At 44.5% G+C, this 13,657-nt stretch overlaps 1 protein-coding gene across 1 annotated transcript in view; it reads right to left on the bottom strand.

Annotated features, from left to right (window-relative positions):
* The window catches only part of LOC126101224 (43 kDa receptor-associated protein of the synapse homolog), a 130,191-nt gene that overhangs the window by 39,711 nt on the left and 76,823 nt on the right, over nucleotides 1-13,657 (bottom strand). The window lies entirely within an intron of this gene.

Below are 13,657 nucleotides of genomic sequence, written 5' to 3'. Positions count from 1 at the left end.
TTTCTGTATCCAGAAAGGCCCTTACAGGACCTGCACATGCGGTCGTGCATTATCCTGCTGAAATGTAGGGTTTCGCAGGGATCGAATGAAAGGTAGAGCCACGGGTCGTAACACATCTGAAATGTAACGTCGACTGTTCAAAGTGCCGTCAATGCGAACAAGAGGTGACCGAGACGTGTAACCAATGGCACCCCATACCATCACGCCGGGTGATACGCAAGTATAGCGATGACGAATACACGCTTCCAATGTGCGTTCACCGCGATGTCGCCAAACACGGATGCGACCATCATGATGCTGTAAACAGAACCTGGATTCATCCGAAAAAATGACGTTTTGCCATTCGTGCACCCAGGTTCGTCGTTGATTACACCATCGCAGGCACTCCTGTCTGTGATGCAGCCATGGTGTCCGAGCTGATAGTCCATGCTACTGCAAACGTTGTCGAACTGTTCGTGCAGAAGGTTGTTGTCTTGCAAACGCCCCCATCTGTTCACTCAGGGATCGAGACGTGGCTGCACGATCCGTTACAGTCATGCGGATAAGATGCCTGTCATCTCGACTGCTAGTGATACGAGGCCGTTGGGATCCAGCATGGCGTTCCGCATTACCCTCCTGAACCCACCGATTCCATATTCTGCTAACAGTCATTGGATCTCGACCAACGTGAGCAGCAATGTCGCGATACGATAAACCGCAATCGCGATAGGCTACAATCCGACCTTTATCAAAATTGGAAACGTGATGGTACCCATTTCTCCTCCTTACACGAGGCATCACAACAACGTTTCATCAGGCAACGCCGGTCAACTGCTGTTTGTGTATGAGAAATCGGTTCGAAACTTTCCTCATGTCAGCACGTTGTAGGTGTCGCCACCGGCGCCAACGTTGTGTGAATGCTCTGAATAGCTAATCATTTCCATATCACAGCATCTTCTTCCTTTCGGTTAAATTTCGCGTCTGTTGCATCTCATCTTCGTGGTGTAGCAATTTTAATGGCCAGTAGTGTAAAACTGTCAATGAGACAATCGACGTTGCATTGCATTTACACACTGGATACATGTGACAGTATTTAGAATTAAAATTCTTATGAGTTTTGTGCACTGTGCACATAGAAAGCCCCCTATTTACATCTACATATACACTGATGAGCTAAAACATTATGGCCACCTGTTCAATTGCTTGTTTGTCCGTCTTTGCAACGACATACAACACTGGTTCTGCGTTCAGGGATCCGACAGTTTGTTTATAGGTTTGGGGAGATGTGTGGCATTAGATGTCTACGCGCAGGCCATGGAATTCGCGTAAATAATGGGGCTCTGATTTGCGTACGCGATGATGGCGGCAGATAGCCGCTCAGATGTGTTCCATAAGATTTACCTCAGGCAAATCTGGTTGTCGATACATCGACGGGAATTGAATATAATGTTCCTCAAACCACTGCAGCACAGTTCTGGCTTCGAGACACGAACAGTTATACAATTGAAAGATGACATCGAGTATGAATGTAGGTGTTTGGCAGCTGTCAGCGCGAGATTATTAACACAGATCCCATGCAAGGGCAAGGGAATGTCTCTCATAGCATAACAGGGTAGGGCGGGGCTAGTTGTGCATAAGGGGAAGCTGAGCAACCGAAATATCTCGGAAACTATTCACCGCACGCTTATGTTTCAACCCCCTGAAAAAAGCGGTGTTGGAGGGGAACCCATCGCGCGACAGCCAGTGGCTGTTTGTCGATCGAGTGATATACACGAGTGCATTGTTTATTTTGTGATCGAATAGTAAAATGATCGTCAACTGGAATATTTCTTCTGTACTAGTCAAATGTTATCAGTTTTCAATCAGGTAAGTGTTAAACTTAGATAAATTTAGTACATTTTTGATATGTATAGAAGTTCTGGATATAATTCTAATGGTTGTTTCATAGCCTCACTTTTGTATTAAATTTTTGGGTTGGGGTTAGCTGAGCAATAGTTGCTCAACTAACACCATAACTTAGAACGAAAGTAATCTGATATCCCTGTCCTACGATCTGGAAAGCCCGCCGGAAGGCATGGACTTGGATGACGGCACTTGTCAGACCCGCGAGCGCTGCCGTTGCCGCCACAGCGCTGCACACGGAGGCACGTCCGCCACGCCAACCTATGAGCGGATCACGAGATGGCGCGTGAACATTCGACCAGCTTCGGCGTTTTAGAGATACTGGTACACAGGCTCTGCGTAATAATAATCTGGCCTTTGTCAAAGTCGCTTATCTCTATGGATTTCCCCATTTGCAGCTCGTATCTTCGCTAGGGTGATCCCCCGAGCGTGTCTGCTCCGCTTACTTCTCCTACTGCGTCACGTGCCCAAAACGCCACCAGGCGGCATCCAACGTCGCTGTGGGCAATGATCATAATATTTCGGCTTATCAGTGTATACTCTGCAAGCCATTGTAGATTGTGTACGGAGTCTGTGCGAGCTCGAACCTTTCACATTTTTTGCCTCATAGTTCTTTCTCGAAATATATTGGCCGTTTAAAACAGTGTCACATATTCCTACACGAGATAGTTTTGGACAAAACTAGAAGAACAGTTTCTATAATGATATGTCCGGAAACCAATACCTCTTGAGATATGGGCCTCTTATTCCCATTTGTCTGTTATGTAGAATAGACAATGACGCATGTAGTTATCACACATCCTGACACATCCTTCAGCCGTTCTTCGCCGTGAATCACGCCCTTTATCAAATAGACCTGGCTCCAGTCAGATTGGGTCACCTACTGGTAAAAGGTCCTGTAATGTCTGCTCTTTATCTGTGGTTTTTCGGCGTACACCAGTGCCTTTAAATGTCCCCATAGTCAGAAATCCAACGGATTTAGGCCCTGGGAAATGGGAGGCCAAGACTCTGGACCTCCTCGACCACTTTTTGGGGCCAGACTGGTGTACCGCCGTGCGCAGTTCACAGTCGTTGTCTTTCTGCAACGATAGTGTTTTCCAATAGCGCTGGTAATTCGTCGCTCAGAAATCAGTGATACACAGCACACGTTAATCTGTTTAGTAAAGCGCATGGCCCTATGATTCTCACACCGCATTCGCTACTTTTACATCGTACTGAGGCGATCCTGGTGCTTCTCCTCCGTGACTGCGCGAGGATTTGCGTCTGTCTACTCGTATATATCCTGGTAATTTATTATGCCATTTCTTGTGAATACTGCGTCACCTGTAAATAAAATGTCGGCTGTGATATGCGGATCTTCATTGGCACATATCTCAACAGGTATTGGTTTTATAGTACGAACTTTTGTACTAGTTTGAACCGATGCTCCTGTAGGTATAAGTGACACTATCTTTTAAACAACCCGGTACACAGGAGGAAGCAGTACACTGGTGGAATCTTCCCGGTAATTTTAACAATCACACCGGGATGTACAGTATCTCCCTTGCTGCGTCTGCCATTGGCGTTATACGAGATCTGTTCAAAAAATCCCGGAACACACGTGATTTCGCGCCAACGGTGTTTTGGAGCGAAATATGATTGGCATTAATGTACACGGCAGTGGTTAATGTGTAACTGCCGGAAATTTAATTGTCGTATGTCTGTTAGCTTTTGTTCAGTGCTGTACTGAGTAGATCTTTGTGTGGCACAGTTCGCGAATTTCGAGATGAGAGAATAAGGGGAGCAACGCGTCGGCACTAAATTTTGCATGAGGCTAAAGAAAACCTTAACAGAGACACACTAAATGATGCAGGAACATACGGTGATGGGTGCTTAAGCCGTAATCGGTGTTTCGAATGATTCACACGGTTTAAAAATGGCCGGTGGGACGCTCATGTCAGAAACGTCAATGAAGTTGTGCGCGTCAATCGAAAATTGACTATCTGTGAGATTGCAGAGGAATGTAACATTTCGGTTGGGTCACGTCAAGAAAACCTGCCACAGCGTCTTGGAATGCAACATACTGCCGCCAAGTTTGTCCCACGGCCCATGAGTCAAGATCAGACAGACCTTCGCCTCGCAATCTGTGAAGAGCTTTTGGATTGCGCAAATGAGAGACCTGCTACCTGTTTTTTATTTCCAAAGAAGAAAACCTCGTTGAAAGGACGAAGATTTGCAACGATAGCCGAGATAAGAGAAAATTCCCAGACGGCGCTTCGGGCTATTCAGAAAGTGGCGTAACAAGACTGCTTCAGGAAGTGTAAACGGCGTCGGGAGCGGTGTATCAATTGTGGAGGAGAGTGTTCCGAAGAAGACCACGCACAGTAAGTAAAAGATAAGCACAGAAAAATATCGTGAACAAAGTTCCGTAATTCAGAATGAGATTTTCACTCTGCAGCGGAGTCTGCGCTGATATGAAACTTCCTGGCAGATTAAAACTGTGTGCCCGACCGAGACTCAAACTCGGGACCTTTGCCTTTCGCGGGCAAGTGCTCTACCATCTGAGCTACCGGAGCACGACTCACGCCCGGTACTCACAGCTTTACTTCTGCCAGTATCTCGTCTCCTACCTTCCAAACTTCCCGCGAAAGGCAAAGGTCCCGAATTCGAGTCTCGGTGGGGCACACAGTTTTAATCTGCCAGGACGTTTCAAGTTCCGTAATTGTTTGAACAGACCTTGTATATCTAAGTCCCCTTTCGCGCTGATCTTCTTTGGATTTTCTTTATTTCCTTTGTGAATCCTACATGTTACAGCTTAAGGACCGACGAGAAATGCTCACGTATGTGGCATTATTCACGACGTGAAGTCAAGCAAAGACAGCGCTGGAAGCTTTCATTGCGTGTATAAGAATAAACATTTGAAATCGGCATGGGACATAAATTTGGTAGAGTCTAATTTTCATCAGGTTGGGTGAGAGTTGCAACACGTGAAGAACCTCAGAGGCCAGCAAGGAGCAGTATTCTGACAACAATGGACACATTGCTGGCGCAGGTAAACAAGTGGGGGAAAATGGAGGACGCTCTGTTACGGTGCTCCAGAGGAGTGCGGTGCACGATTTGAGCGCCAAGACCGTCCCGGAGAATCAGCGAGCGGAGACGGATTAATGTAGCTGAGGTCGGATTATAATTGGCAATAACTAATGGCAACAGCTGCTTGAGATCCAGACGAAGCCGCGAACAGGAATTTGGCGAGATGGACGGTAAGAAAACACAATCAAAAGTAAGCAGCGTGGGCGGATAGCTGCCATGTGATTGAAGCTTTTGCCAGAACGCTGTCCTATCAGGATGCAATGTCTGCGCAGAGCGTTTTTATCCTTCCAGGACCATCTAGACAGAACAGACCCACTGGAAGACCATGATGGCAACTATGAAGAGACAGAACTCGGTTCTAACTCTATAATTACTGTCATTTTCAGCGTTAGTTGTAAGATGTTTTGGTTACATGTATAGCTGACTTCGACAGCTACTTTAGAAGTAAAGGTGTTATCAGCAGTACCATAGCAGAAATGGTATGGTATGTAGCTGTTGATGGTAGTAAATGGAATAATTCGTCTAGTAGTCTTATTGGGCTATCAACGTCCTTAATTAAGGAGCTCCATGATTAAGAAATAAAAAAATGACAAAATTATTTCGACAATGGAAGAAGCAAATAAGGCTAGAAGAAGGAAGCTCTACTTAGTGAAACTCTGTAGTAGCCAAGGAGGAATTCAGCCATTGAAAATGTGAACACGTCCAGATAGACTGGGGGAGAGATACGATACACTTCTCTTCATTCCAGAAAGATCTGCATAAACTCGTGTGGCACAAATCGCTTGGTAAACCAACTGAACTGCACTAGTTCTTGAATAAAATATATGTAATTAGGAAAGTTCTATCAAATTTGGAAAAGAATAGAATTATTAGACTTCCGAAGAAAGCAAGATCATACTTGAAAATCGCCTCACTGGCTCATTTATCAACAAACACACAACTAGTTTACCGAAAAATGAAACAGAAAGTTCAGAGCAGGTTAGGAGAGGACCCTTGCATATTAGAAGCAGCGAAACTCTAAAATATCTTTCACCACTGCAATTAACAGAAGCCAGATCAAAAAGAACCAAATCTCGATCTGAACTACCAACAGTAGAATAAGTTAGGAATCATAAAGATGCTGGGGAAGATGGCGACAGAACTTGAGGTATATTTATTTGAAAACGATAAGCGAACTAACTCGTAACTAAAAGTTAGATAGCCATGATGGGCGAATGTCGGCACTAATACATCCTACAGATAAAAGGGATGTACGTCGGAGCCAGGTAACTATGCAGCAATATTATTAATGACAGTTACCTATAAAATATTCTCAAAAGCTTTGCTGCACAGGGTACAAAGCAACTAAATCCACAAATTGGTGAGTACCAAGGAGGGTAAAGAAAGGGCAAATTATACGTGAAACAAATCTTGAATATGCAACTGGAATCGGGTATCGAAAGAAGAACTTCCCGCCCACAGTGGTAGACTTCAAGAAACGCTTTGATTCAGCGGACAGACCAACACTGTCCAAATTTTGGAGGAGCTGTATTTGGATAGCAAAATCAGAAGACAGGTTAAACAGGCCTTAAGCTACACAACAACCAGGGTCAAGTTCAGAGGAAAGCTTTCAGGGTTACAGACTAAAACCGGAGTCATACGTGGAGATGGGGCTCCCCACTTTCTTCTTTAATTGTGTGCTTGATAAGGCGATCGGGGAATGGCGATGACAAATTGAAGGATGGCTTGGAATACGACTTGGATGCAAGAAAAAAGGAATACGGGCTGATTGTCTGACATTCACAGACGATATTGTCATACTGTCGGAATCGTTAGGACGGGCGGCTAATCAAATCACCCAACTCCAAGAGACAAACGGCTAAACCACGCGTAAAGATCCCAGTTGAGGGGACACAGTATACGACGAACATCAAGACAGCTCTCAGACGGATAACAATAGAAGGAGGGAAAATTCAGAAGATAGATTTAAACACGAAGAAGCAGGGTTATAAACTGGTCTTACAGATAAACAAGCAAAGGGACACGAAATAATGAGATGAATTTAACATTTAAACTATGAAGATCTACAATAAGAATAATGTTTCAATCTGTTGAAAATTGAGATCCGCTCTGATGCTATATATGAAGCAGAAAGCTTAACCTCGTAAGAAACAAAATTATTTAAGAAGAATCAGGGACAGAACGACCATATTCTCCCGACACATCCTTAGAAGGGACCAGGGATGGCTTACACAACACATACCTCAATACAGCTGTGGTAACCTTTGCTGATTTAGTTCATGTAGCCGATGAAATAGGCGTCCATGGTGTTATTATCGATGCTGAATTGTTGGACTGTCAGGTTGAGGACTAGAAAAATAAAGAACAACAACCGCCAACTCCAGCCATCTTGACCGAGGCAAGGTCATCTGTTCATACCCCATGGCCCTACACACGCAGAACAGAAACGAGTGATGATTTCTTCTCAGCTTTCATCACCGTCGAAAATTCGCGGACGATGCTAAATGGTAGTTGCTGTCAAAGAAAATCAGCGACTCTTTTTAGAGGTGACGCGTAACATTTTCATTGATTTCTTTTTCATATACTGTCTGCATGAGCCATACGTACTTCTTCTTCTTCTTTCTTCTTCTTCTTGTGGATTGTCTACGGCCGGCACCACTTCTCCTCCCATAGTCACCATCTTGGTCTGTCTTTACTTTTCTCAACCTTCATATTCCTGTCTTCCATTGCCTCCTCCACATCATTTTGCTATTTTCATTGTGGAGCGATCCTTTTCTTCCGACAAACCACATCAGCTGTTTCTGTTGAATGTCGTTACAGATACACCTATCCATTTTCATCCTTTGTTGAATGACGTCATTTATTTATCCTATGTATCCTAGTACAGTCTGAGCTTCGTCTTAAGTAATCCATCTCAGTGGAAAGCAGTTTTTTTTCTTCAAACGTCCGGGGCTTCTGCTCCGTACAAAACTACACTCTGGACTATAGTCTTATACATTGTCTTCTTCGTTGTTCTTCTTACCTTTTTGTTCCACTGAACAGTGTTCACTGCCCTCATTAGAGATCGTCCTTTATTAACCCTGCTGTTGATTTCATCACTGCTTGCGCCCTGTTTATTAAATAATACCCCAATATATTTTGCCTTTTCCACACCCACATCTACCTGCAAATTATTTAATTGTTCTGTTCCAACCAACCAAGTACTCACACTTCGTTACGTGCATCTTCATGCCACCCTTATTGTATTCCTCTTTAAGCTTTCTTATCCTATAGCTCAGCTCATCTTCATCTTCTGCTAGTACAGTCTGGTCATCTGCAAAATACGGGCTCAGTATCCTGCTGGCCTTTGCTGTCACTTCCACAACCTGGCACTTTCCATGCCAAGTCTGCGATACCGCTCCTAGATACAGGTTAAAGGGGGTCGGTGAAAGCCCCCATCCCTGCCGCAGACCCTTATACACATCGAAGTTTTCTGCCTTAATATTCGCTACCCTTACCCTCGCTGTGTTATTTTCATATGGTTTCATAACAGGCTTTAGCAATATTTGACTTATCTCGGTCTCTCTTTCAACTATTCTCACAACTTGCTTGTGGGTGCATTATCAAAAGCTTTCTCAGTCAATGCAACATGCGTCTCCAGCCCAACCTTTGTGCATTTTTCACATATTAGTTTCATTGTGAAGGTATTGTACAATACCGATCTTCCTGCTCGGAATCTTGTTTACTCTTCTTGCTGCTTGTGATTTGTTTCTTTCTCTATCAGATCTTTCAATACGTTCAAGTGCAGTCTTTCAGCTAAAGGGATCACTGGCAATCCGCTATAATTATTTGGGCAATTATGTGTCCCTTTCTTACGCACCATATGCATATACAGGGTGTTTCAAAAATGACCGGTATATTTGAAACGGCGATAAAAACTAAACGAGCAGCGATAGAAATACACCGTTTGTTGCAATATGCTTGGGACAACAGTACATTTTCAGGCAGACAAACTTTCGAAATTACAGTAGTTACAATTTTCAACAACGGATGGCGCTGCGGTCTGGGAAACTCTATAGTACGATATTTTCCACATATCCACCATGCGTAGCAATAATATGGCGTAGTCTCTGAATGAAATTACCCGAAACCTTTGACAACGTGTCTGGCGGAACGGCTTCACATGCAGATGAGATGTACTGCTTCAGCTGTTCAATTGTTTCTGGATTCTGGCGGTACACCTGGTCTTTCAAGTGTCCCCACAGAAAGAAGTCACAGGGGTTCATGTCTGGCGAATAGGGAGGCCAATCCACGCCGCCTCCTGTATGTTTCGGATAGCCCAAAGCAATCACACGATCATCGAAATATTCATTCAGGAAATTAAAGACGTCGGCCGTGCGATGTGGCCGGGCACCATCTTGCATAAACCACGAGGTGTTCGCTGTGTCGTCTAAGGCAGTTTGTACCGCCACAAATTCACGAAGAATGTCCAGATAGCGTGATACAGTAATCGTTTCGGATCTGAAAAATGGGCTAATGATTCCTTTGGAAGAAATGGCGGCCCAGACCAGTACTTTTTGAGGATGCAGGGACGATGGGACTGCAACATGGGGCTTTTCGGTTCCCCATATGCGCCAACTCTGTTTATTGACGAAGCCGTCCAGGTAAAAATAAGCTTCGTCAGTAAACCAAATGCTGCCCACATGCATATCGCCGTCATCAATCCTGTGCACTATATCGTTAGCGAATGTCTCTCGTGCAGCAATGGTAGCGGCGCTGAGGGGTTGCCGCGTTTGAATTTTGTATGGATAGAGGTGTAAACTCTGGCGCATGAGACGATACGTGGACGTTGGCGTCATTTAGACCGCAGCTGCAACACGGCGAACGGAAACCCGAGGCCGCTGTTGGATCACCTGCTGCACTAGCTGCGCGTTGCCCTCTGTGGTTGCCGTACGTGGTCGCCCTACCTTTCCAGCACGTTCATCCGTCACGTTCCCAGTCCATTGAAATTTTTCAAACAGATCCTTTATTGTATCGCTTTTCGGTCCTTTGGTTACATTAAACCTCCGTTGAAAACTTCGTCTTGTTGCAACAACACTGTGTTCTAGATGGTGGAATTCCAACACCAGAAAAATCCTCTGTTCTAAGGAATAAACCATGTTGTCTACAGCACACTTGCACGTTGTGAACAGCACACGCTTACAGCAGAAAGACGACGTACAGAATGGCGCACCCACAGACTGCGTTGTCTTCTATATCTTTCACATCACTTGCAGCGCCATCTGTTGTTGAAAATTGTAACTACTGTAATTTCGAAAGTTTGTCCGCCTATAATGTACTGTTGTCCCAAGCATATTGCAACAAACGGTGTATTTCTATCGCTGCTCGTTTAGTTTTTATTGCCGTTTCAAATATACCGGTCATTTTTGAAACACCCTGTATGTACGAGATCTGTTAAAAAATTCCAGAATATTCGTAATTTCGAGCCAATGGTGTGTTGGAGCGAAATGCGGTTGGCATTCCAGCACATACTAGTATTTAATATGTAAATGCCGCAAGTTTCATTGCTGTATGTCTGTTATTCATTGTTCAGCCCTATACTGAGTAAAACGTTGTGTTGCGCAGTCTGCGAATTTCGACATGGCACAGTTAAGAAGCAACGCATCGGCGTTAAATTCTGCGTGAATCTCAAGAAAACCTTTACAGAGACACACCGAATGAGGCAGGAAGTCGGCCGGAGTGGCCGTGCGGTTCTAGGCGCTACAGTCTGGAACCGCGTGACCGCAGGTTCGAATCCTGCCTCAGGCATGGATGTGTGTGATGTCCTTAGGTTGGTTAGGTTTAAGTAGTTCTAAGTTCTAGGGGACTGGTGACCAAAGCAGTTAAGTCCCATAGTGCTCAGAGCCATTTGAACCATTTTTTGATGCAGGAAGCTATAGCCGTACTCGGTGTTACGAATGGTTCACACGGTTTAAAAATGGTCGAACGGAAGTTAAAGACGACCCACTTTCATGACGCCCTTCGACGTCTACCGACGACGCTCATGTCACGAACGTCAACGAAATTGTACATCCCAATCGAGACTGGTTGTCCGAGAGACTGCACAAAAATATAACATTTCAGTTGGATCATGTGATGAAATTCTGACACAGCATCTTGAATTGCATGGTGTAGCCGCCAATTTCGCCCCGCGGATCACGAGTCAAGACCAGAATTATCTCCGCCGCGTAATCTGTGAAGAGCTTTTGGATCGCGCAAATGAGAACGAGATGTTCCTTAAGGGAATGATAACTAGTGGTGAGACGTGGGTCTACGGTTATAATGTTGAGACGTAGCTTCCTGCTTAACAATGCGTCGGGTAAGGTTCTCGAAGACCGAGGAAAGGTCGTCAGGTCAAAGGTCAGAGCCATGCTGAAGGCTTTGTACATCATAAATTCGTGCTACAGGAACAAACTGTTAACCTATGATACTATCGGGTCTTGTTGTGACACCTGCGAGAAAATTTGAGAAGGAAACCGCCTGAAATGTGACGAGACAATTCATGGTTCTTGTATCACGATAACGCAACCGCACAGTCATTTCTGTTGAGGCGTGAGTATTGAACAAAAACGGAAATCACTGTGCCACGCCATTCTTCGTACTCTCCAGACCTGGCCCCTGCGGACCTTTTTTTATTTCCAAAGTTGAAAACCCGGTTGAAAGGACAAAGATTTGCTAGACGTGATAAAAGAAAATTCGCAGATGGCGCTTCACGCAATGCTGCAGGAGGTGTATCAAGACAGCTTCCGGAAGTGGAAACGTCGTTAGGACCGGTGTGATAATTGTGGAGGAGTGTATTTCGAAGGGGACCGTCTACACTAACAAGGGAACCTCCCCATCGCACCCCCCTCAGATTTAGTTGTAAGTTGGCACAGGGATAGGCCTTGAAAAACTGAACACAGATCAATCGAGAAAACAGGAGGAAGTTATGTGGAACTATGAAAAAATAACCAAAATATACAAACTGAGTAGTCCATGCGCTAGATAGGCAACATCAAGGAAAAAGTGGTCTCGTGGTTAGAGTGAGCAGCTGTGGAACGTGAGGTCCTTGGTTCGAGTCTTCCCTCGAGTGAAAATTTTACTTTCTTTATTTTCGCAAAATTACGATCTGTCGGTTCATTCATTGACGTCTCTGTTCACTGTAATAAGTTTAGTGTCTGTGTTTTGCGACCGCACCGCAAAACCGTGCGATTAGTAGACGAAAGGACGTGCCTCTCCAATAGGAACCGAAAACATTTGATCGCAAGGCCATAGGTCAAACGATTCCTCCACAGGAAAACACGTCTGATATATTCTATACGACACTAATGACGGCATGTGCGTCACATGACAGGAATATGTTGTCGACCCATCTAACTTGCACACTTGGCGAATGGGTAAAAAGATTCTTCTACCTTGCCCGATTTAGGTTTTCTTGTGGATGTGATAATCACTTCCAAAAAAGTGATGAAAACATAAGAGTTTGTCACATAAACTGCAACAAACGAGTGCAACAGTTTCACAGTCGCACAGTTTTCCCTGTGCTCTGTCAAAACATATGTTTTTTACGTTTTCAAATGTTTCCGTGTGTAGACCGTCAAATCCTGCATACGTACAAGCAAATCTGAACATGTCCTGGAATTTTGGAGAGCGAAGTTGATTATGTGTGAGTGCCTGAACTTTGATAATTGTCTGAAAATAAAAAATTAAACTTTTCACTCGACAGAAGATTTCAACCAAGGACCTCTCGTTCCGCAACTGCTCACGCTAAGCACGGGACTACGGCGCTCGTAAGCTCAGCCGTTCCTTGATGTAGACTACCTTGCACATGGACTACTCAGTTTGTATATTTTGTTTATTTTTTTCATAGTTCCACACAACTTCTTCCTGTTTTCTCGATTGATCTGTGTTCAGTTTTTCAAGCCCTATCCCTGTGCCAATTTATAACTAAATCTGACGGGGGTGCGATGGGGAGGTTCCCTTGTAAATAAAAGGTAAGCGTAGAAAAATCTTGTGGACAAAGTTCCGGAATTTTTTGGAACAGACGTCGTATGTGTTATCTTGCAGATCACTAAAATAAAGATGAATGTACACATGTGTGTAATACACTGAAGCGCCAAAGAAACTGGTATACGTATGCGTATTCAAATACAGAGGTATTTAAACATGCAGAATACGCCGCTGCGGTTGGCAACGCCTATATCAGACAACAAGTGTCTGGCGCTGTTATTACATCGGTTACTGTTGCTACAATGGTTATCAAGATTTAAGTGAATTTCAACATGGTGTTCTAGTGGGTGCACGAGCATTGGGACACAGCTTCTCCGAGACAGCGATGATGTGGGGATTCTCCCGTACGACCATTTCACGATTGTACCGTGAATATCAGGAATCCGATAAAACATCAAATTTACATCACTGAGGCCGGAAATAGATCCTGCAAGAACGGGACCAACGACGACTGAAAAGAATCAACGTGACAGAAATGCAACCCTTCCGCAGATTGCTGCAGATTTCAATGCTGGGGAATCGACAAGTGTCTGCGTGCGAACCATTCAACGAAACATTACCGGCATGGGCTCTCGGAGCTGGAAGCCCACTCGTGTACCCTTGATGACTGCAATGACTGCACGAGACAAAGCTTTACGCCTTGCCTGGGCCGTCAACGCCGACATTGGACTGTTGATGACTGGAAACATGTTGCCTGGTC

This window comes from Schistocerca cancellata, chromosome 9 (genome assembly GCF_023864275.1).
Source record: "Schistocerca cancellata isolate TAMUIC-IGC-003103 chromosome 9, iqSchCanc2.1, whole genome shotgun sequence".
Taxonomy (NCBI): Eukaryota; Metazoa; Arthropoda; class Insecta; order Orthoptera; family Acrididae; genus Schistocerca; species Schistocerca cancellata.
This window is presented reverse-complemented; position numbering and strand designations above follow the sequence as displayed.